A 26,240-nucleotide genomic window follows, 5' to 3' on the forward strand; every position below is an offset into this window, starting at 1 on the left:
GACAAATCAGTGTGGTAACTCTTCCACTGGTACCGCAGAGAAATTAATTTGTTAAGTTATTCTATTGGAATTCCAGAGGGTATATCATAAAAATATGTATCAAGTGGATACACGTTACATGAAGAGTATATTTAAATGTTTCTCTGACCCGGAGTGTAGAATGACATTGTCACCTGGGTACCAGCAGATAGGCTTCCTGCTTTCAGTTCTGGTGCCTAGCCATGATATGGCTCACAGAAGCCAGAGCTGCAATTGCAGGAAAAATCCTGTTCAGCCCTTGGCTGGAGCATGCTTAGTCTGGATAGAATCTTTGGGGAATGTAGCAAGGCTCCACTGAGCATGTGCTAACTACAAAATTTCAAAGGCCTATAACTAAGGCTGCGAGTCTGTCATGGAGGTCACAGAAAGTCACGGATTCCATGACTTTCTGTGACCATCATGCAGGGCCGGCTCTAGGTTTTTTGCTGCCCCAAGCAAAAAAAAATTGTGGCTGCCCGTCCTCCCCCCGCATGCTTTTTTTTTTTGGCTTTTACACATGCTTGCACTTTGCAGGTTTGTTTTGACTGTTTAAAATTTAAAAAAAAATGAAAGCAGAGAATTTGTAGTTAGTGAAATAAAACAATTTCCTACTAGTGTAATTTTAACATTTAATTTTAACAAAAAACACAATTACAAACAATTTGAGTTCAGCTATACACTGTAAAGAAAAACGTTAGTGTCTTCCAGTTTCTTATAAATTAAAAGAATTTATATGAACTGAATTTTTCTGTTTTTTATACTTGCATAGTCTTTTAATAAGTCAGTGAAATCTAAATTTTTTGCAATAGTACTTTCAATTGAAATTAATGCGAGTCCTGAAAAACGATTTTGAGACATGGTGGACCCCAAATAATTTTTTAGTAATTTCAGTTTTGAGAAACTGCGCTCACCAGAAGCCACTGATACTGGTAATGTTAAAAGAATGTGTAATGCTATAGCAGTGTTTGGAGTGAAAAAATCATTTCTTGCTATAAATTCTAATACTTTTAGAGGAGAAGTTTTAGGACTTATTAGCTCAGATAAAGCTATTCATCATACAATTCTACTGCATCAATGTCAGCAGCGTTATCAGTACTGAGCGCTAAATGTAGGTCTTGGCAGTGCTTTATGAGGTCTTCTTTGGAAAACTGATTTTTAATATTTCCAATATCATATAAAAATTCAAAAGTTTCACAATGACCATGCAACTGACAAAATCTTTCTTCAATAGAAGTTATAGCTACATCCAAAATACAATAGAAACATTCAACTTTAAACCTTTCGTTTGGATCGAGAGTAGGATCATCATGAGCCTCATAACAAAACTGTCTTGTTTTTTCCCGAAGACGAATGAATTGTTGAGGTGCAAATGTCGGTTCAAAATCAAGATCCTCTGCTATTGTTGTTGCTTCTTTGACAGTTTCTTCAAAACCTTCATCTGAATGGTATTTTTTTAAATATTCCACCGTTTTATTCAAAATCGTCTTTGCCTCAGATATGTCTATGGTTATGTTCTGCATAACTTTGCTGGTCAAATTAATTTGATTTCAAATATTATGCCAAATAACCGTGCAGCATGAAAATTGAAACTGCATAATTTTCTGAGCCAATGTTTCAGCTTCATGTCGAAATGAAGGATCATACGACAAGTCCTAGCTTATTTCAAATAGTGCATCGTAAATCTCTCCTGATGACTATTGGAGTAGTCTAATAGCATCTATCCTGCTTTCCCATCTAGTTTGACTTAAAGGTTTAAGTATGAGTTTTTGTTCAAGATGCTTCTTCAAGATTGCCCAACGGTGTGTGGAAGCACTAAAAAAGTTGTAAATTGCTTGCACTGTGGTAAAATATGAAACGGCATCTTTAGATGATTTGGCGGCATCACTGACAACCAGATTGAGCGAATGCGCATGGCAAGGAATGAAAAAAGCTCAATTGTTTAAATTCAATATTCTTTGCTGTACACCTGCATGTCGTCTTTGCATGTTTGAGCCATTATTGTACCCTTGACCATGGATATTCTCTAAAGGTATTCCCCAGTGTTCCAATCTCTGTAGAATAACATCTGTGACGGCTTTCCCAGTAGTTTCGTTCACTGATATAAATTCTAGAAAGTGTTCACAAATTTTCACTTCTGCATTTTCATCAATTTTCAGAAATCGTAAAAATATTGACATTTGCTCGGTTCTACTCAGATCTTGAGTATGATCAACTATAATTGAGTAATATTTGGCATGTTTCAAATTCAATAAAATTTCATTACGCACTCCATTAGAAATTAATTCTATTATCTCATTTTGTGTATTTTTACCCAAATAATGGGTGTGATCTCTCCATCTTTCACTCTTCGTACATGCTCAGCCATAACATTATCAAATTTTGCCAATAACTCAACCAATTTTAAGAAATTTCCATTGTTATTCTCATATAAAATATCCGAGGATCCACGGAATCCGAGGCACTGTTCGGCTAGGAAATTAATGATTGCCAGTAAACATTCCAACACCGCTTGCCAATGTAGAATTTCTGAATTTAGTTGACATTGCTGTACTGCATTGATTGTTGTACCGGAACGTAATCTGTTTGACAGCTCAATCCAATTTGTCAATAAGCGTAAATGATTTTTTGATGTTTCATGTTCTTTCAAATGCTGATGCAAATTTTGTCAGTCATTAAAACCTGCAGTTGCCAGAAGAATGTCCAAGTTACAGAACAGTTTACAGCAAAAACAAAAAAATACATCTTTGGTCTGTGAATACACTAACCACGATCTATTAATTTGTTCCCCATTTTTCATTTTTTTTCTTCATACTGGATGGCATAAATCGATGATTCGACTCATTAAATGGATATTCAAATGTAGGATCTAGTTTTGACGGACCTTTTTTCACAATAATCATTCGCATTGCATCAGTAATTATTGTTGGCCATGTACTTGTATCCGATCCTATGTCAGTCTCTCCACCTTCCAATAATTGTTCTTCAGTTTTAGATTTGGATAACAGTTATTCATTTCTGGGCTCTTCTGCTGAAGTAGCAAATCTTTGGATGGATTGTGATTGTTCATCTTTATCAGCTAGCGAAGATAATCTTTGGTCAGATTGTTGTTCATCTTTATCAGTTGATAAAGGTAATCTTTGGTTCAATTGGGCTTCATCAGTTGATGAATAATCACCTTCAATGCATTCCTTAGAGCTTTCTCCTTGATTGTTGATATTTTTAAAATAGTTTTTTTCTAATTTTTCTAATTCTTTTTGCCGTTTCTCTCTTTGTTGCTGGTAGGCAGCACCGGAAAGTCATTTTCATTTTTGGCCTGGCATTTTAGCCCTATAACCACTGGCACCGACGCGAAACGGAAATTAGCACGAAGGGCGCCAATAGAGCAGCACAGTACACACACGTAATCATTATTTGAGTGACCGTGTCACAACGTGACACGATATTTTTCACGTCATGCTCCTATTGCACTACTGTACTTGCCATAGGTAAGGCGCTAGTCACTGGGGCAAGAGAGCTCCTCACGAGCTCAGATACACACTGGATCCAGCCCTGGTGGCGTTTTCCCAGCACTGAGGCCGCCCAGCTGGGAGCCCGAGGGGCATGCAATGGAGAGAGCTCTGGGGCTGGAGGAGCCAAGGAAGAGGTGCTGAGCTTGCCAGACAGATGCTGCCCCTCTCTTGCCAGACAGGTCGCTTGCCCCCTGCAAGGGGGGAGGAAGAAGGAGACTCCAGGCACCGGCACACTGTGCGGGGCTGGGGAGGGAGGTGGCAGCCTCTGGGGCTCCAGCAGGCAGAAGCTCCCGAGGGGTCCTGGGGACCCTCCCGCCTGGCCCGACTCTAACCTTACTGTGGATCTGGCCCGAGGTGGATTCATCTCCCATTGCCGCAGCTCTTGCGGCAGGGGGTTGGGGCTGCTGCTGGATTCCAGCCCCGCTCATCCTCGGTCTTCGCCTTGGCCCCGGCACGAGTTCGGCTCAGCCCGGGCTGCCATTCTGCTCCGCTCCCCTGGCAGGAGGTGGTGCGGAGGGGAAGAGGAGGAGGAGGCAGAGGCGAGGGCAAGTCGAGGAGGAGTGGCTCGCCCGGGCACCATGTTCCGTCCGTCCTTTGCAGCCGGGGCAGGGCTGCCCTACCGGCTCCTGCCTGAGGGGTGGCCGCTGACTATGGGAGAGCGCTGGGGACAAGCTGAGAAGGAGTGGCCCGTCCTCTGCAGCTGGGGCAGGGCTGCGCTAGCAGCTCCCGCCGCTCTCCCACAGTCAGCGGCCATCCCCCCACCTCGGGAGGGAGCCGGTAGCGTGGCCCTGCCCCGGCTGCAGAGGACAGGCTGCTCCTCCTCGGCTTGTCCCCGCCACTCTCCCGCAGACAGCAGCCATCCCATCCCCCAGGCGGGAGTCGGTAGCGCAGCCCTGCCCAGCTGCAGAGGTCAGGCCGCTCCTCCTTGGCTTGCAGCAGCGGGCACAAGCCAAGGAGAAGCGGCCCGTCCTCTGCAGCCGGGGCAGGGCCGTGCTACCGGCTCCCGCCTGGGGAGGGGGAGTGGCCGCTGCCCGTGGGAGAGTGGCAGGGACACGCTCCCCACTTAGCCGGCTCCCTGCCCTGCCGCACCCCGGCGGCAGAACAACAAGCTGTTTACTGCCCCCCCCAGGGCGGTCAGGATCCAGCTCAGGACACTGCCTCAGGTTTGAGCTGGGGCCTCAGCATTATGTTGCCCCATATATTTTGCCGCCCCAAGCACCTGCTTGTTTAGCTGGTGCCTAGAGCTGCTCCTGCCTTCATGACTTCTGCAGTGGCCAGTGCTGGCTCAGGGCAGCCCCTGGGCCAGAGCAGCAGTTTGGGTGTGTGGGTGGGGGCTCGGGGCAGGGTTGGAGGGTGCGAGGGGGCGCTTACCTCAGGGTGGGGAGCTCCCCGGGTCCCACTGGCATGGCTCTTCAGCTCCTAGGTGGAGGGGCCAGGGGACACTGCGCGCTGCCTGTGCCCACAGGCCCCACCCCCACAGCTCCCATGGGCTGCAGTTCCTGGCCAATGGGAACTGCACAGCCCGCGCTTGTGGTGCGAGCAGCACATGGACCCTCCTTGTCCCTCTGCTGCGTAGGAGCTGCTGGGACATGCGGAGCCGGGTAGGGGGTCCCTGCCAGCCCCGCCCCCCCCCAAGCACCAGTGGGGGTCCTGGGCCACGCACCGCAACCCAGCCACCCGCAGCACCAGTGGGGTCCGGGGCTACCTCCCCCAGCACCCATGGTGCTCCTGGACTGCTGCCCTGGAAGCACCCGTGGCCCCCTGGCCAAGTTTTAGTTAGGGGTATATAGTAAAAGTCATGGACTGGTCACGGGCCATGAATTTTTGTTTCTGCTCATGACCTGTGCATGACTTTTACCAAAAACACCCGTGACTAAAATGTAGTCTTACCTATAACTTAATCAAATTTGGGCAGATTTTCACAGAGATAGCAAAAAGCACATGCCTGACAAAAAAGGTCAAATGCTGTGAAATGTCAAGTCCCAATACTGAAATGCCCAAATCAATGCTCAAAGCATGGAGGTGCTAAAGTGTCTTAAAGAAAAGGTCACTAAAATTTTTTTAACATGGGCTAAAACAATGTATTTTTCATTAGCTTCATCCTTAGAAATGGCTGAACTGTTTGAGCTGAAAGTTTCCGCAAAAATTCCAGCCTGAGGCAGACTTTTAACTTGGAAAATTTCAGCCCAAACAATTAAAATTTGACAAAGATATAAGCAACTGAAAACATGCTATAATGGAAAGTATCGGGTAACCTTAATACTAGTTGATGCTCCCAGCCTTGCTTATAATATAACATACATACATACCTATCTATAGCCATATTTACTCCCCAGTCCTGCAAAGAGGTCTGTCCACAAGGAATTCCTTGCAGGATCAACACCTTAGTTGGTAAATGTTCAGCTTTTTCATGGGAAGAGGATATCTGCAATATTGAGGCGATAATATTGCAATTATTTATCATGATGGTTTTACCATGTCCAAATGTCTGCACTAGAGGTATCACAGAACGTACAATTAAGCAAGGAGGCTTCCCTGCAGGGTTTGCAGTGCAGATATTAGGCAGGACATGAGTGAAGGAGAGAAAGCAAGATGAGGTGGGTAAGGATGAACAGCAGGCTTAAGTCTGAAGGGGGGAAATGCAATCACTTGATCATTCTGAGTAAACAATGATAGCAGTGGAATTGTTGCCACCAGTCAAAGAAGAGGTTTGCATATTCATCATAGAGTTATCGAGAAATAACCACACATTGTGTTTATGCAGATCCATGAATTCTGACAGCCATAAATAGCCAATCAGAGTATAAGTATACAACTACTGGGAAATAACTGTATAGCGATTATGCAAACCAGACACCCAGAACCTGAGTGTACGAAATTGCTTGATTTGGAAAATACTGTAGTTAGCTTCAGTAACTGTACAACAACCTTGCAATGTGATTGACTTAGACCTAGTCCGTTACAGCGTGTCTTTGTAACATTTTTTCTTCATAACCACTGTCTGAAAAGGAACATAAGAATATATTGTAGGGGTTGCCATGTTTAACTATTGCTTTCCTGCAAGCTATTTCCAATCTTGCCCAGTTCTGGATGATTCAGAGGAAAGCAGGAAAGCCCTAGGATTGTGCTGAGATTCACTAAGGAACTGGGGAGCAAGTATTTCTTCTACGTCTTCTGGCAATTGGTTTATGCACTGGAGCAAGTGGATTTCTACTTAGCCAATACTTGGCCATGAAGCTGCCTCTTTTGGAATGTCCTTGTTAAGAAATTAATTCAAAGTATGCCCTAAATGAATGAATAGGGAATTACTGGTGTGAGGCAGAGGCAGGAAGAGAGAGAGGGCTGTAAGCAAGTATGATATGATAAATTGTACATATAGTAAACAGTGCAATCTGTTCATGCAGTCTTTTGAAAATGCCACCCCCAGAAGCTCATAAATTGCACTCTATCCATTAGGCACCAGCTGTGGTATTTGTTTTGAAAATGTCTCCCACAGAAGCTCATAAACTGAGTTCCGCACAGTAGATATCAAGTATGCTGCTTAATTGTAGTCCATATGGTAATGAGGGTGGAGGAAGCAATGTGGTGCCATTTTATAGAGTGTGAAGAGAACTATCTTGATGTGGAATGTGCGGGCATTAGAGTTCATTTTCCCCCCTACTAAGCTGCCTGAGTGGTAGCAGAGGATTTTCCCCAGTGGTATCTGATTAATCAGAATTTTCTGACAGGTTGAGAATACTGATAGGCAGAAATGGATGTGAGAGGCTAGGGGTTAGTCTGGTTTGTTAAGAGAGGACACAAAGCAGTCAACTCACATGTTCCATCTTTTCATGTAATCATTTGATTAGTTGAAGTGTACATTTGGCTGCTAGGGAGAGATACGCTGTGAAGATGGAGATGATTACTTGTCCGCTAGATGGAAAGCTGGGCTTGTGGCTAGCTTTCCAGGAGTGGTTTTTCCGAAGATTTTCTTTTTATGTTTGCAGTAGAATTGTTCAAAAGTGCACTAACCTCTTGGCAAGAAGCTTTAACAATGTAGATGTTTTTGTGCACCAGTAGTGGGGTTGGTGGCTTTGCAGAGAAATGTGGGATCACTACAAAGGAAAACGTTTGTTTCTGCTCCCATAGGATGAATGAATTTTCATTACTTTCCCCAGTTCCTCTTGTATTGCTGCCAGTGTTTTGGCTTCATAGTGACATTGGCAGGTATTCACCACTCATGAAGGTAGTATGCCAAATGAGATGGACCCATGGCCTTATCTATTATGCTAAATCCTCTGCTCCTAAATTGGACTAGATGCTAAGGAAAAGGGAGTATAGGAGCATCTAACGCCAAACAAAATGACGAGCCTCTTTGTTATTGGCAAGATGAGGAGAATATGGCCACAGTTAAGGCTTACAGAAATCTTAGGGTCAGATTCTCAGTAAGTGACATCACTGATGCTGATTTACACTAGCTAAGGATCTACTCCTTATTTTATTAGGGTTCGGTGCACTAGTTCGATAACTTTATGCAAATATGTGTAATACTTAGTTCATATATAGTCCTTTTTATAGACAACTGAGCCAACCCTCCACCAAAAATGTACAACTTTTTTCAAAGTTTCAAAAGGTTTAGTTAACTTTTTTCATTATTTATTATTTTTGCACACTTGCTGGTCCCAGCTGGTACTGTAAAAAGAAAGTGCTATAATACAGAGAGAAAGGTGAGTGTTGAACGGTCATGGTAATTATTTTTTTTTTTTAAAGCTTTGAACTAGAACCAACCAGAGGACAATTCCATTTCACAAGCACTTTTGAGGTTTCAAATTTTGTTTTTATTCCTCGTTAGAGCAAAAACAAAAGCCTTTGAATGTTTTTGCAAAATGGAATCAATTGTGTTAAAACATCCATTTTCCACTCTAAAAGCTTTTTTCAGTTCTGCTCTCTCTCATCACAAGTGACCAGAGAACCTTGGACCTCGGATGTTTTCTGGAAGAAAGCTTTATCAGAATCAATATATTTCCACAAAATGATTCAGCTTTCACAAAAGAGAATATTTCAAAATCATTTCATTGAAAATCTTCAGACCAGTTCTCCTTTGAACATTCAGGCAGTTTGATTTTTCTTTCTCCTAATATGCTAACATCAATCACGGTTTGATTGATCAGTGATATGATGTGACAGCGAGAATTCTAGTTTTCCTTTAATAGTTTTTCCTTAACACTATCATATTTTTTTTCAGTGTAATCATGGGCTGATGTATTTTTTCAAAACATTTTCACTTTGGGTTTCTTTTTCACCACTGCTGAGTGAGAAAAACACACATCCATGCTTGTCGTTAGTCATTACGTGCACTTGGGCAATGCCCTGTGATACTGGTTATTGACTAGTTACAAAGAGGTACAATGTGGGGGCACGTGGATTTAATCAGAAGCAATTCTCAATAATTTTAGAGTATTTTAGCTGCCACTTTTGGAGTGTCTGCTTCTAGGCCGCTAAAGTCATTGACAGTAACTGAAGGAAGGATATGTCTGCCTACCAGTAAAGTTGACAAATCATTGAAAATGAGCATGTTTACCTATAGGCTATGTTTTGGAGCAGTTTACAGACCCAAGGGAGGAGGAAGAGGGATAAAATGCTGAGGGCTTCTTTTGTCACTAATCACACACACATTAGAAAAATCTAAACTGACACAAATATATGGCCTTCTGTTTCTCCCGCTACATGTTGTGGGAGGAAGGGAAGAAAAATAGTCCCCATGCATTTGGGGAGGCGAAAATGATTTTTATGCAGGAAACTCTTGACCCCTCAAAAATGTTCTGCCTCAGTCAGCATCACATTTGTCTTTCACGGGGTAAAAGACTCCTATGCTTCCCCAGCCCAAATCTATCAGTTCCATAATCTTTCCTGCCCCCTCCAAAAAAAAAAAAAAATCATCTGGTCTCTACTCTTCCCTCCCCAAATTCCATCATTTCACACACATTCCCAGTCCTCATATGCCATACTCCCTCTCCTCAGAAAAACAAAACAAAACAAGAATTCCATACTCTTACCCTTGACGGAAATACGTCACTTAAAGTCTGCAAGCTCTTACTCAAGATAAATCTACACAGCAGCTGGGAGGGCACTTCCCAGCACAGATAGACAGACTGGAACTAAAAATAGCAGGGGAGAGTTAAACTCAGTTGAATGGAATCAAAATGCAAGGGGGGGGGGTTAAATGTGACCAAAGACAAAAAAAAAAAAAAGAAGGTATAATTAATACTACTGGTATCCCAGCAGAGCTGAATCAGTATTTTGAAGAAAGTAAACAGACATGCAAAACCAGTCTTTATCTGGAGGAAGGCTATCCACAGCTTATTATTGTTATTTATATTACAGTAGCAGCTGGAGGAACTTACAGTTGAAATAGACATGGTAAACAGAAGCATATAGAGGTCAATAGACTTGACTGAGGTGACCCAGCAGCAAACTCAGGACTAGAGCTTAAATCTTCTGAGTCCCTGTCCAGTGCCCTATCTATTGGACCTTGCAGCTTCTCTAAGTGCCCCTGTCATAGCCTGCTATCAAGATTTGCCCTCAGACTGACATCACCCCACTATTTCTTTGTGCAAAGGATTAGGGCACTTACAAAGGAGTGCTTCTATCTGTACTCTTGTAGCCCATTCAAATCCACACTGAAGATCCTGGGATTGTGATAGGTTAAAGGCATCGTTGCTGCCACATAGAGAGTTTAATCTCTTAAAATATGTTTTCTAGTTAGATTTAGGAGATGATAAGCACGCATCTTGGAGAGTCATTTATTTTAAACTAATGTGGGTTAGTTTATTTTGCAATATTTTCCATGCTGTGATTTAACACAAGAGTGAGTGTGTATGGGTATCAGACTGTTAGGGTTTATAGCTAGTGGATTTTATTTAGGAATGAATACAATTTTAAATGATATATTTCTAAATGCATCATTTAGCTTTTAAATGTACGGATACATTTTTATTATCTGTGTTAGTTGTAATTAGACCCTAAAGAGAAGAAAATACAGACTTCACCTAGCCAATGTCAATCAAAGCTGTAGCCAAAATAATTTTTGAAAAGACACCTTTTGCGTTGGAAATTGAAGCGCTGGGTCTATGCAGGCAGCATCAGTCACATTAGGTAGTTGCTTAATATTCAATGGACATAATCCTAAAAAATCAGAGCATGTCTCTAAAATGTGAGTGCACATCTGTGAGTCACTGCAGACTTTAGTCTCAGCCATTGTCACTCTACTTACAAATCCTTAGAGTGAGGGTGGTGGTGATTTTTTTTTTTTTTTTACAAAAATATTATGTTACTAGATATGTTACTAGGACTTTGTTTTGTTCCTTTTGCACAACAAGTGTGTGCTTTTCTTCTATCCTAATTTTAGATTTAGGAAACTGAATCAGAGAGTTATTAATGGGGTAGAACACTTTTCAGTGAGGTCTTGGAAGCCACGGTAAGGAAGGCAGAGGTTGACAAAATGTTGGATGGCTTTTATTTAACCTATTTCCCATGAAAAACAAAAGCTAAAAATGCTTGTAATAGAGTTATGATGTCACATTTTTACATAGTTATGCCTATTTTAACTAGTTTCTTTTAATCAGACACTAGTTTATAGTCATCATCATATATGATATTCATTAGAGCTGATCAGGAACTGGACTTTCCGTTCTGTGGGAAATTCTGACATTGCAAATGAGAACAAAAAGCCAACATTTCCTGAGAAATGATTTTTTTTAAAAAGGTTGGAACTATAAAAATGCTTATTTTCAATAGCATTGAAACTTTTCTTATTGACTTTATCATTTTAATTCATTTCATTTTTACGTTATTATATTAAAATAGTAATGATATTACATTTAATATTATATATATATATAATTGCATTTGATATTGACTATAAAAGTCAAAACAAAATGAATCAAAACATTTCAGCATTGTCAGTTTGATTGCTTGCATAGACTCAATACTGACATTGTCAAAATAACACCTTTTAACTTTTTCTCATCAAAAATGTAATTGAAATTGGTGTGTTCCCACAATACATTTAGATTTTGACAAATCTGTATTTTTTAACAGAAAGCTGTTCCACTGAATTATTTTCAACCAATTCTAATATGCATGTGATAAGAGGATGGATGTATGCTCTTCGTATTATCTTGGAAACTATAACCCAGCTGAGAGCTTTTCAGTGGCTTGCTATATATGAAATGTCTTTGGTGGCTCTTAGTTCAGTTCTAAGCAGACCCAAGTACTTAATAATAATGAATTAAGTACTTTGGCCAAAATTTTAAAACAAGCATAAAAAAGAAGGGAAGAACTCCACAAATTCAATGCCCTGAACTTGCAACTAAATCTGTGTAGGAGCACCCTGCTGCCCACATGGAGCTCCTGGTGGAGCTCTGCATGGACTGGGGCCTTGGTCTTTAGTTTTAGAATTGTTGGATTGACAGGTCACTATAGAATGGTGAGATGTACAAGGAATTCTATTGGTTGGCCTAGCGAAGCAGCACTGGAGCTTTTTATAGACCAGGGGTAGGCAACCTATGGCAGGCGTGCCGAAGGCAGCATGCGAGCTGATTTTCAGTGGCACTCACACTGCCCGGGTCCTGGCCACCGGTCCGGGGGGCTCTGCATTTTAATTTAATTTTAAATGAAGCTTCTTAAACATTTTAAAAACCTTATTTACTTTCCATACAACAATAGTTTAGTTATATATTATAGACTTATAGAAAGAGACCTTCTAAAAACGTTAAAATGTATTACCGGCACGCGAAACCTTAACTTAGAGTGAATAAATGAAGCCTCGGCACACCACTTCGGAAAGGTTGCCGACCCCTGTTATAGACGGATGTCACTGCTGCATAGTGACAGTTTCCCAGGCTAGCCTGGTACTTTTTCTGTCTGATGCACTACATTCTGCTTATTATCTTTCTTCATTTCTTATACTTTGTTTCTCTTTTCTTTTTGCTTTGGTTCTTTTTCTGTGCATTTTCTGACAATATATAGCAGCCAACAAATGTACAATTTTATTGTCTGAGGTAATGAATCTGGCTTTGTATTGTATTTACCTTTGTATTTTTGTCCTTATTTATTTGCTGCTGTTACAGCTCATCTTTCTTTTCCTTTAAAACAAATAGTTCAAAACAAAACAAAACAAAAACATTGAAACTTAGAGATAGGTACCCAATATTTAGGCACTCAAAGAAGTGGGCTCATTTTCATAGGTTCTGAATAGCCACACCTAAAATTAAGGTAAGTAGGAGGTGTGGGTGAACCATATAAGTGCCTGGATGGATGAATGGATGGATAGATATTAGTGCCTAGGATCTATCTCCTTTTTTCTGAGTCCCAGTTACCTCTTCTCAGCTCATTTCCTGATTCTCTAGGATTACATCTACACTATGAGCTAGGGGATTCTCCTGCTTGCATGTATATACTCATGGTAGCTTGCCTTGAGCTAGTGGGAGTATAAAGAGCAGAATAACTGTAGCAGCGCAGGCAATGGCAGCAGGGGCATGGCTGAGCCATGCCAAGTATAAGGGGACCCCTTACTAAAACTCAGCAGGGTGTTTTGGTTGGCTAGCTCCCAGTCAGGGCCGGTGCAAGGAAGTTTCGTGCCCTAGGCGAAACTTCCAACTTGCGCCCCCCAACCCGCAACAGCTAACCTAGCCTCCCACCCGGGGAGCCCGCCACCCCCCCTGCCCGGGGAGCCCCCCCCCCCACAGCAGCTACCCCCTCCTCTGCAGCTATCCCCGCCCAGGGAGACCGCCCCTCCACGGCAGCTAATCCCACCCGGGGAGTCCCCCCACCCCCACGGCAGCTAACCCTGCCCGGGGAGCCCCCCCCCCCCGTGGCAGTTAACCCCACCTAGGGAGACCCCCACTGTGGCAGCTAACCCCGCCTGGGGAGCCCCCCCCCCTCGCGGAAGCTAACCCCGCCCGGGGAGCCTGCCCCAGCTCACCTTGGGTCCACCTCCTCCGCTGAGCCCGCCGGTGCCATTCTAATTCTCCTCCACTTGCAGGCTTGCGGCGCCGATTGGAGGAGACTTAGAGCGGGGGCTATGTGCTCAGCGGAGGAGGCAGAGTGGAGGTGATCTGGGGCAGGGAGCGGTTCCCCTGTGCCCCCCCCCGTTACTGCGGGCAGCCCTCCCCGTGCCCCTCCCCCCCGCCCCAGCTCATCTCCACTCCACCTCCTCGCCTGAGTGGGCTTTTAGGTGCCCCCAACAACTAGGCATCCTAGGCGGCCACCTAGTTTGCCTAAATGGTTGCACCGGCCCTGCTCCCAGTACCAAAGGAAAGGGGACGGGTTGGTGGGAAATCAGGATCCTGAGACTTACACTCCCCGGGAACAATGGGGAGAGGCCAATGCACCAGGTCAGCCTGATTGACAGGGCGGGCAGGCTAATCAGAGAGTCGGGAGGCCAGGGGGTCCTGTCCTCTGTGTGAGCTGGAATTGCCTGGGTCAGACAGAGTGGGGCCAAGCTAAGGAGCGAGCAGGGGCCCCAGCTGAGCTGGGGAGCAGAGCTACACCAGCCTGAGGGGCCAGAAAAGCAGCCCAGGAAGCAGGTCAGTGCTGGGAGCAGAGTCACAGAAGCAGCTCAGGGAGCTGGAGGCAGAGCAGCAGCAGCAGCCGTGCTGAGGCAGTGTGGTGGAGCTGGACCTGGGGCTGGAGCAGTCCGGAGCCAGGTGCGGTGAGCAGCTGGGGAGAGCGAGGGGGTCCCTGGGCAGTGGGCTCAGCGCAGGGAGACATCCTCAGCCAAGAGGCCTTGCAGGACAGACTTGAAGGGGGATCTTAACCCGATGAGGTGGGGGCGACGCTGGGAAGAAGGGTCCTGCCACCTAGAGCCCGAGAGCGTGTGGCCACTGCCAGAGCAAGTGTCCAACCTGCAGCATCCCTGCAGCACAGCCAGGGCTTGAGAAGGGGCCTGGGACTTGTGAGGAATAGACTGAACTTCCCTTACATTCCAGAGACGCTGGTTGTGATGTCCCGTGCCACAGAGCAGGGTGATGTGTTTTCCTTTAACCTTTCCTATTTTTTCCTTATTTGTTTTAATTGATTGCTGTTTAATAAATTATATTTGCTTTGAACTGTATGTAATGATCAGCGGGTCAGGGAAGCGTCCAGCCAGAGAGAGCACCCCGGAGTGGGGACACGCTAGCCCCTGCCCTAAGTGACCACAACAAGGTTGGGGATTGAGCCCCTCAGGAATCCTGGGCCCAGCCTTGTTGGGGTTACGAGGACTCTGCCACACGGGAGAGTGGAAGGGGAACTCTTGAGGTCAGGCAGGCCTCTGGGTAAAGGAAGTCGGAGCGAGAACTCAGATCCTTTCACTAGCCCATTTCACCGGGATAGTGTATAAGCCAGGAAATTTCCCCACAATAGCGGGACCGTTCCCCCGCTTACACAAATACAAACCTGCCCACAAGTACAAGCCAGTGGGTATGTTCTCATCACAGCTCAGCTGTGCCTTCGCTACCGCTTCTCCTGCCATCGCAGCTACATTGCTATTTATACTTGTGCTAGCTCCATGAGAGCTAGTGTGAATATGTGTACTCAAGCAGGGGAATCACAGCCCTAGCTCCAAGTGTAGACGTCTTGAATATCTTATGGGCATTCAGGAGTAAGTCCCCTTTCCATAATATCACATTGCAAGGAGCAGAAAAAAATATTTGATCTATTTTTATTATTAATATTAGTATTATCATAGTGCCTAATAAGCCAAGCCATGGACCAGGATCCCAATTTGCTAAGAGCTGCACAAACACAGAGCGGATCGGGTGCTTTCTTTACAAGGCTCTGGTCAGCTTCCCTGTTTAAATATCTTATGCACTCTACGCTTTCCCCGGGTCAGGAGTGCTCAAGAATGCCCCACTCTTACCCCAGGAATGGTTTGAAACTCAGTGAGTTTGAAGCAGTCATCACAACAGAGATTTAGATGGATTTCAAAAATGTTAGCAGGCAGATGAGATCATAGTACAGTAACTCCTCACTTAAAGTGGTCCCAGTTAACGTTGTTTCATTGTTACATTGCTGATCAATTAGGGAACATGATTGTTTAAAGTTGTGCATTGCTCCCTTATAACATTGTTTGGCAGCCGCCTGCTTTGTCCACTGCTTGCAGGAAGAGCAGCCCGTTGCAGCTGGCTGGTGGGGGCTTGGAACCAGGGTGGACCGGCAGCCCCCACATCAGCTCCCCGTTCCCCTAAGTTCCCTGTGCGGCAGCCACCCAGCAGGCTATCAATTGCCAGCAGTTCAGCTGTCCCACTCCCCATTGCCATGTGCTGCTCCTGCCCTCTGCCTTAGAGCTGCCTCTCCTGCTTGCTGTGCATGGGGGGGAAGACAGGGACTAATGTCAGGGTGTCCCCCTTCCCCCGATCCTGGTCCCCGCTTACCCCTTCTCCACATAGAGCAGGGTGGGGACACAACAGGGCTCAGGACGGAGAGAGCTGGCCGCAGCTGTTGTCCCAACTTCCTGATCTTTTTAAAGGCAATGTACTTAGAGTGGGGTCAGTGTACTTAAAGGGGCAATGCACATCTTTCTCTCTCACATGGGGTGTGTGTCTCTGTCTCTGTCTGCCATGCTGCCTCCCCTCCCTCAATTCGTTCTGCCTTGTAGAGTGTGAGGCTACATTAACAACCATGTGTTAACCCTTGAGGGCTCAGCCAAGTGCTAGTTCATCATTTAGCAGTAGGGCATTCCCTGGGAAATATCCTACCCTCTTCCAACCCTCTAATTTCACCACCTCAACCAAGCTTCACAATCATTATCTCTGTGTACAGTATTAAACTGTTTGTTTAAAACTTGTACTGTGTTATAATATAGTTTTTTGTCTGGTGAAAAAAGTTTCCCTGGAACCTAACCCCCCCCAGTTATATTAATTCTTATGAGGAAATTGGATTTCCTTAACATCGTTTTGCTTAAAGTTGCATTTTTGAGGAACATAACTACAACGTTAAGCGAGGAGTTACTGTACACACGACTTACGAATTCTTCTTTTTATTATTGCACTAGGTACTTATAGATGAATTAGAACAAGATCCCTGCCACAGCCTGCTTATATTCTACAAAGACAATGTGCAAACAGGGGATGGGGAATGGAAGAGACTGAGCACTGAAATTTGCTTTTAGTTCTGCTTTTCTCTCTTTCATGCTTACACACCCATACCCACACGCACACACAGAGTTCTTGGACTCCCCAAGCTTGTCTGCTCATCCATATGAATAATCTTGAGTTGCAAAAACTTCAGGAAAATGTAACAAGAAAACAAAAATCATGTGACTTGGGGCAAATGTAAACAGCTGCACACTAGAAAGCCTTCTTAACTCTAGGATATGTCTAATAGCCGTGCTGCTTCTGAGCCTGTGAGAGTCACCGTTACAATAAGACTTGCTAGCTTTCCATCCTCGCAGGACTTAAAGAAGCCTTGCATATCTTTTCGGAGAACTCTGTCAAGGATTTCAAATGTGTGACTCATTCCAATGAGACATTTGAATAGGCCAGATCCTGCGCTCAGAAACCCCGATGAAAATCTGGCCTAACTTCATGAACTGCAGTGGAATTGGAGTAATAGTGAACGGTGCTGAGTGCCATGAGAACAGTCAACTCTAAGCAGGATTAATACCTGATAAATTGTTCTCTCCTTTACAACATTGACTCAATCACTTTGGCGTTCCATATATATTTGGTCAAAAGTCAGTGGGAAATCTTAAAATAATAGAAGGAGATTCAGGGGCTAAACTCACGACGTAATAAAAGCCATAGTCTTTTAGGGCTTACCATTTAAGTGTAAATGTTTCTGTGAGTTAATGTTGCAGTGATTAATAGACTTTTCTATATTTGGGTAAATTCAGATGGTCTGAATTCCAGAATGTCTGCATCAGCCTTTAGCTGAATTACTTCAAGATGAAAGACTTTGATAAGCTATGAGAAAAACAAACAGCTAATGGACCAGATATACAAGTCAATCATTGTAATGCTATGCTGTTTGAAGCTGCATCGACATTAACATTTCAGAGAAGATTGCAATTAATGTCATGTTAAGAGAGACTCGGTTTCGAGCAGGGCTAGAAACAAATATTAGTTTAGTAGAGTCAGACTACAAAAATAATAACTTGTCATAGAGACATATGAATATCTTGAAAAATCTGTGGGTTTTGACTTGTATCTTTATACCTTTGTGTTTTACTCTTTTATCTCTCTCCTCTTCCCCTCTGATTCTCTGATTTGGATGCCCAGGGCAAAACTGATTGGTCGTGGCAAATGCTGTCAAAGTGCAGTGGCTTTACTCACAGTAAGCCTTTGTTCTGCCATATAAGGGTCCAGAAAATCTCTTCAAATAACTTCAATTTCCTCAACCTTACTTTGACTTCAGAAATCAAAGTACTGTACCATCCTCGACAGCCGCAAGCTGTGCACTAGTCAGCTGGCATTTCCATCTGTTTCCAGAGCTAGTGAGGAAAGTACTTACTGCAACTGAAACTTAGAGGAGAGAAAAAAAGGGACAAATCTAATGTATTAAACAACCAAACACCAGGACAGATTAATTTAGTAGTGTGTGATGCTATTTTTCCACTAATATTGGCTTTAAGTCTCCAGTCCACACGACACTGCGTGAAGAAGAGGTGTGAAGGAGCAGGAGTCCCCAGAGGCCAAAGTTCTTCCAGGGATTCTGGGGGAGTTTACACTAAAGGAGAAGCTCTGCTACCCTTTCATAGGGCAACCCTGAGCTCCTGGCAAGCTGCTCCAACTCTACTGTATGAGGCGAAGGAGGGCTGGGCTATAAAGAATCTGTTGTGAAGGCTACGGCTAGGATAGCCTCGGTCTAATGCAGTGCTTGTGCTCCTGATTGTGATATGGGAACAATGGGGAGACCTTGAGCCCATCTCCTTTTCTTGCATACTGCCACAAGGACCAGCCACTCTGACCCCAAAGGACCCCAATCTTGCTGTATCTAAAGTGCCCAAATGGTATATTCTTCCCTCTCTCTCCTTGCACACTCACAAGTGGTACTTCAGAATCAAAAGTAGTAAAGCAAAATGTTACTGGAACTAGAGCAGAACCTACTCAGCTCTGAGCTGAGAGGGTTGAATCCGCAGCACAGAGTTCAGCCCTGTATGGGCCCTCTGTTTTCCAGTACATCTGATGGACACAGGGCATGGGCAACCTGCTGCTATGACAATCATGTATTCGCCCCTGGAGGTGGGAGGGCCATGTCAGGCATTCCAGAACCCACTCCTGCCATTGGGCTGCTGTAGGCTCTGTGCTGCACTTCACCAGTGTTGCACAGGTCTGTGTGTGTGTGTGTGTGTGTGTGTGTGTGTGTGCATGTGCTCTATGCTGCACTTCACCAATGTTGCACAGCTGTGTTTGTGTGTGTGTTTCCCATCCATCTCCTCCCCTTCCAATACATCTTCCCAGCACCTAATCTACTTATTCTGGTCTAGCAACATGCTCTGGATTTTAGCAGTCAAGGTCAGAAGGCATTTCACCTAAGGATGTGTGTAGCTGTGACCCTGAATTTGCACACCATATTACAGAAACATTTCAGATTAGCAGTATTGCCTCCTGAACTTACTTTTCCATTACCAGAATACAGCTAATTAATGCCTTTGGGCCCATTCTGCAACCCATACACTGAGTAGCACTTACTTACAGAAGAAATTGAAGGCGTTTTCCTAAAAAAGCTGCTCTATGTGAAGAAGAGCTGAAAAATCAGGCACTTAAAGGGGAAAAAAAAGTACTCACTGGCAGGGCAAGAAATATTCATTTTTATTACCACGCAGTCATATTTCTTTTCAGTTAAATGTCACTCTTTTCCTTTCTCTGCTAATTTCTGCCTAATTCTCTGGTTTCTTCTTCTCCTCCCATTATTTTCATGCACTTTCCCTGTTTGTTGTTAACGTTTCCTCACTCCCAGGGTAGCATTCTCTGAAATGCTTCTAGTTCCATGCGCAGGGCCAATTAAACAGGCAGAACTGCAGGGTCTCAATGCAAGGATGAGATGATGGCATTGGGAGGAGAGATTTAAGTTTATTAGGAACTGGGGAACTTTTGGGGAAAGGAGAATCCTATACAAGAAGGATGGGCTCCACCTAATTCAAAAGGGAACCAGATTGCTGGCATGTAAAATTAAGAAGGTTGTAAAGGAGTTTTTAAATTAAGGGCTGGGGAAAAGCCAACTGGTGCAGAAGAGCACACAGTTCAGACAGAGACATCCCTTAGGGGACAGTTTATTAAAGGGGATATTCTATATCCTAGTAAAGAGGAGAGGCTAGAAATTGATAAAGTACTGGTAGGAACTGAAGAGAACCAATCAAACAAAAAAAGTGCCATTTACTTGCATCACATGAAAGCAGACAACTATATAGTGATAATTTTTATAAATGCTTATATACAAATGCTAGAAGTCTAAATCCTAAAATGGGTGAACTTGAATGCCTGGTCTTACATGAGAATATTGATATAGTAAGCCTCACAGAAACTTGGTGGAATGAGGATAGACAGAGGGACATGGTAAACCAGGGTACAAAATATATAGGTCTCTCTAGTGGAGGAGTGCCACTATATGTGAAAGAAAACAGAGAGTCAAATATAGCAAATATCTTAAAGGCATCAAACTGTACCATAGAATCTCTATGGATAAAAAATTGTTGCTTGAATAATAAGAGTATAGGAGTAAGAATTCTCTTCCAACCACCTGACCAGTGATTGTGAAATGCTCCAGGAGATTAGAAAGGCAACAAAAGCAGAAAACCCAATAATAATGGGAGATATCAACTATTCCCATATTGACTGGGTACATGTCACCTCAGGATGGCATGCAGAGATAAAATTTCTAGACACTATTAATGACTGCTTCTTGGAGCACCTAGTCCTGGAATAAACAATTCTTTAGTGAATCCTAAGGGGAGCACAGGATCTGGACCAAGAAGTGAATATAGCTGAACTGCTCAGTGATAGTGACCATAATTTAATTAAATTTAACATCCTTGTAAAGGGGAAAATATCAAAGAAACCCACCAAAGTAGCATTGAACTTCAAAAAGGAGAACTAACAAAAATGAGGAAGCTAGTTAAATGGAAATTAAAAGGAACAGTCACAAGAATGAAATGACTGGAAGCTGCATTTAAAAACACCATAATGGAGGCTCACACTGTGTGTATACCCCAAATAATAATAATAATAATAAATAAGCAGAGTAAAAGATGTGGTTGGAGGCAAAAGGCATCCTTTAAAAATTGGAAGTCAAATCCTAGTGAGGAAAATAGAAAAGAACATAAATTCTGGCAAGTCAAGTGTAAAAGTATAATTAGGCAGGCAAAAAAAGAATTTGATAAGAACTAGCAAAAGACATAAAAACTAAATTGTTTTTAAGTACACCAGAAGCAGAAAGCCTGCCAAACAATCAGTGGGGCCCTGGACGATCAAGGTTCTAAAGGAGCACTCAAGGATGACAAGGTTTAATGAATTCTCTCTATTGGTCTTCACTGCACAGTAGGTGAAGGAGATTCTCTCACCTGTGCCTTTCTTTTTAGGTGACAGATCTGAGGAATTGTCCTAGATTGAGATGTCAATAGAGGAAATTTGGAACAAACTGATAAATTAAACAGTAATAAATTACCAGGACCAGATGGTATTAACCCAAGAGTTCTGAAGGAACTCAGATATGAAATAGCAGAACTACTTTCTGTGGTATGTAACTTATCACTTAAATCAGCCTCTGGAGGACAGCTAATTTGATGCCAATTTTTTTTTAAAAAAGCTCCATAGGTGATCCTGACTATTACATACTAGTAAGCCTAACTTCAGTACTGGGCAAAATGATTGAAACTTCAGTAAAGAACAGAAGTATCAAACACGTGGATGAACACAATATGTTAAGGAAGAGTGAACATGACTTTTGTAAAGGGAAATCATGCCTTACCAATCTATTAGCATTTTTGAGGGAGTCAACCAGCATGTGGATAAGGGTGAACCAGTTGAGATACTGTACTTAGATTTTCAGAATCCTTTTGACAAGGTCCCTCATCAAAGACTCTTAAGCAAAGTAAGCCTTTATCAGATGAGAGGGAAGGTCCTCTCATGGCTCAGTAATTGATTAAAAGATAGGAAACAAAAAGAATAAATGGTCAATTTTCAAAATGGAAACAGGTGAATAGTAGAGTCCCCCAAAGATCTGTACTGGGACCTATCCTGTTGAACATACTTATAAATGATCAGGGAAAAGGGGTAAACAGTGATATAGCAAAGTTTGCAGACAACACTCAAGATTGTTAAGTCCAAAGCTGACAGTGAAGAGTTACAAACGGATCACACAGAACTGGGTGACTGGGCAACAAAATGGCTGATGAAGTTCAGTGTTGATAAACGCAAAGTAATGCCCGTTGGAAAACATAATCTACATATAAAATCACAGGGTCTAAAGTAGATGTTACCACTCAAGAAAGAAATCTTGGAGTCGTCATGGATAGTTCTCTGAAAACATCCTTTCAATGTACAGTGGCAATTTAAAAAAAAACAAACAACTCCCCCAAAATGTTAGGAATCATTAGGAAAGGGATAGATAATAAGACAGAAAATATCATAATGCCACTATACAAAGTCATGGCACACCCATACTTTGGATACTGCATGAAGGTCTGGTTACCCAATCTCAAAAAAGATATATTAAAATTAGAAAACGGTAGGAACAGCTTCCGTATGAGGAGAGATTAAAAAGACTGGGACTGTTTAGCTTAGAAAAGAGATAACTGAGGTGGGATTTAATAGAGGTTCTAAAATCATGAATGGTGTGGAGAAAGTGAACAGGAAAGTGTTATTTACCCATTCACATAACACCAGAACCAAGAGTCACCTAATGAAATTAATAGGCAGCAGGTTTAAGACAAACATAAGGACGTAAAATTGTAAAGGCCAAAAGTATAAGTGGATTAAAAAATGAATTAGATAAGCTCACGGAGGATAGATCCATTGATGGCTATTATCCAAGATGGTCAGGGACGCAACCCCATGCTTCACATGTCCCTAAACCTTTGAATGCCAGAAGCTTGTACTGGGTGACAGAGGATGGATCACTTAATGATTGCCTTGTTCTGTTCATTCCCTCTGAAGCATCTGACACTAGTCACTGTTGGAAGACAGGATACTGGGCTAGATGGACCACTGATCTCACCAAGTATGGACATTTTTAGGTTCTTATGCCTATGCACTGGCTCTCTTCACCTTATAGAAGTCATTCTGCTGTCACTACACTTTCTTCAGACATCTTTTCCCTTCTCCAATGGTTTATTTATTCACCAGACTTCAGGTGAACTTTCTGATTCAACTATTTATCCCTTTTCCTTTTTAAAGAGGCACTGTGACCCAAGGACCTCTTGGTGCCAGCTGGCAGGGGGCATGAGGGTACATAGGGTTTTACAGGAATCCCCTGCATAATAGTTCACTGAAGGGTAGCATATGAAGTATCTATTGAGAGCCAGGAGCCCACTGGTCATCACAATTGTTGTGAAATATATATACAGATAATATTTAAGGGCTTCTTTATCTATACTGAAAATTATATTCTTAAGGTCTTGGAGTTACGGCAGGTCACCAACAGATGACATATCTCAGAAATGTTCTTTCAAGGCAGGAGGTAACAGACACCTATCTCCCTGTCTGTCCATTTGTGTATTGTATATTGTATGCAACATACTTAGCCCAATTCGAATTGAGAGATTGCAAAATATACAAGAGAGGAAATCTACAGGAAGAAATAAATAGCAGTGGGAGGTCCTGTTTATGAAGAAAGACAAAGGATTGCTCTGGAGTGTAAAGAAACTCACCGAGTCCTTTGCCTAGGAAGCAAACTGACACATGTGCTTGTCTGATGAAAGAAGGGTCACAGCCAAACTGTCTGCAAAAATGCAGCAGGAATTTTGGGTGAGCAATACTGTAGTAGACAGCAAAGAATCCTATTAATTAAGTCTAAGCTCTAGAAGACATGCAATGGTTTTATTTTATATGTAACCATTTGTTTCCAATACTTCTACATGAATCTCTGTGCTTTGATAATAAACTGATACTTGATTTCACTGTAAACATGTCTAAGTGCTGTGTGCTGAGAGGAGCAGTGATCTGAGGTGGTACGGGTAAGCTGAAGTGTAACTGTTTCTTTGGAAGCAGTGGATTGGTGAATGCTGTGAGTGTCCAGTGGACATGAGGCTGGACACTCCAGGGAGAGACTTGGAGGGCTCGGGGGTTGGAGTGTGCCTGTCACTAACCTGTAGAGTGACAGTGGGGCCTGTGAGGCGTAGCGACTGCTGGTATTGCCCGTGGCCAGTGGGTTTGGGAGGCAGAGACAAGGCTTCCTCATGTTAAAGGCAGGTGGTGGCGAGGTGCCTCCCAATGCTGGGTACCCCTGGGAAGCATCACAGGCATCATTCCAAATGTTCTTTGTGTTGTTTATATAGCAGTGGGGGAGGGGGGAATCATTCCTTGTGCACCATGTTACAAAGTGACTGTAAAAATAGCACATTGGTGCTGTAAACAGCTGCTCCCTATGTGCCTTCGAAGTCGTATGTGCTGAGTTCACACTTCCCTTCCTCTCAGCACTGCAAAGCTGTACAAGAGCAAGCTGTTCTTCATTATATATATACATACTTAGTAGAACTGCTGGATAAGTTCTGATTGCAGACTCTTTATAGCTAGTAAAGATGTACAAAGTAGACACATTTTCAGGATCAACTAGGATGGTAGCAGTTGGCGACATTTTATATTGTGCTAAAAACAATGAATCAGAAGTTGTGAAAGAGGAACAAATGTGGAGTATAAGGATGTCATAGTTACAAGGTCACTTTCTTGACTGGCACTTTAATAGCTGGACTGGGAAAACAGAAGTTAAGCCGGGGTTCCAAAAAGAGAAGGAAGATAGAAAAGAATATAGGCTAGGTTTACTCCTGAGGACATTCTGCACCAAAAAATTAAAAATTCTGTGCACAATATTTTAAAAGTATACACATTTTATTTGTCAAATAAACATGGAGGCTCCAGCATGGCACTGGGGAGCACAGACCACTGGCTTCACAGAGTTGGGAGATCACTGTGGAGCTTCCCATCACCCCAGGACATGGACTCAGTGGTAAGGCTGCACCCAACTCTGACACAGTGCAAGTATTTGGGCCTGCCCCAGAAACACCCCAAGGCCCTGCCCCACCGTGCCAGGTGCACCAGGTGTGGGCAGGCAGGCTCAGCAAGGCAGAATCCAAGTGGAGGGGCCTGGTGTGGGTTGAGAGGGTTCTGTGTGGGGCAATCTGGATGCGGCTGGCTCAATGTGGGATCCGCGTGCGGGTGGGATTTGGATGCACTGGGGTTGATGGAGGGTTCTGGGTGCAACGGTAATCGGACTCTGTAGGGGGGGTCCAGGTGACAGTGGTTGGGGCTCAGCGGGGAGGGGTCTGGGTGTGGGGGCATAGAGCTCAGAAGGGGGGTCCAGGTGTAGGGGGATCAGTCTGGGGGTCCAAATGCTGGGGTAGTGGGGCTCAGTGGGGTGGGGATCCAGGTGTGGGTGGCTCATTGGGGTGATGGGGAGGTGAGGCTCAACTGGAGGGTCTGGGTATGGGGGGGTGTGGATGCACAGGGGTTGGGCAGATGTGGGAGCAGCTCCCTTTACAGTGATTCCTCCCCTTGCAGCTGACAAGCGATGGATACAGGAAGTGCGGGGGGAGGGGAGTTTGCAGAGCTTCCTACAGCTGGGGGAGAAATCCGGGGTTGGGTCTGACATGGCCCTGGATGCCATGAAGGGGAAGAGGAAGTCCTGTCCTCCCCAGCCCAGCAGGATAGGAGCCACCAGCTGGGTCTTCCCCAGTCCCTCCCCCTGCCCCACAATGATTTACCTCTCTGCCAGCTACCCAAAATATACTGCTTGGGGAGGGTCGCATGACCACTCTTGTGGCTTCCCTTTGCATCCCCATCAGAAAGTCATTTTTCTGCGAGGAAGCAAAGAAATCTATGGGGGACATAAATTCTGTGCATGCACAGTGGTGCAGAATTTCCCCAGGAGTATAGGTTATAGAATTGTATAAAAGGAAAATTAATAAGGGTCAAAGAACAGTTATGAGACAAGGGTTTACAAAAAACCTACACACAAAAGGAAGAGTATTTTAAAACTCTCTTGTGTTGTTCATTGTCTGTCCTTTATATGTTACCTACTTAGGGTCCTATCCTACAAACCATCCCATTTTCCTTCAGTTACACTTATTATTAGGTGTCATGATTAGTGTATTCAGGATTGGGCCTTACAAATGCAAGCTCACTATGGCAGGGACCTCTTTTTCTCTCTGACGGGGAGACTCAAAGCCCCAGTGATTTCTAGAGCCAAGCCTCCTCATTATAAAATTTATATTATCGCATCAGGGACCAGAAACAAACCAATCTTTCTTAAGTGACTCATCACGGAGCCCAAGTAGATATTGTGAAAAGCTGTAGCCGATAGTTTGAGAATAACCATAGGCTACAATTTGTTAGCGCAAAGGATTGATTCAACAATTACAAATAACAAACAGATGTTGAGAAAAGATCACAATTTATGAATCAAAAAAGGAGCTGCATTTGCAAAATAGAATATTAATTCCAAATTGTTTTGTGCAACTTTTTACAAGAAGAACTATCTGTAGCTTAATTTACTGTTGCTGCTGTTGAAATAAGAGTCTATACATTTTCTCACTTTTTT

General features: G+C 43.5%; 1 protein-coding gene across 1 annotated transcript in view; it reads left to right on the forward strand.

Moving 5' to 3' along the window:
* TRPC4 (transient receptor potential cation channel subfamily C member 4) overlaps positions 1-26,240 on the forward strand; it is a 191,924-nt gene that overhangs the window by 83,457 nt on the left and 82,227 nt on the right. The gene's annotated exons all lie outside the window — the stretch shown is intronic.

The sequence above is a fragment of the Trachemys scripta genome, chromosome 1 (genome assembly GCF_013100865.1).
Source record: "Trachemys scripta elegans isolate TJP31775 chromosome 1, CAS_Tse_1.0, whole genome shotgun sequence".
In the NCBI taxonomy this organism is placed as follows: domain Eukaryota; kingdom Metazoa; phylum Chordata; order Testudines; family Emydidae; genus Trachemys; species Trachemys scripta.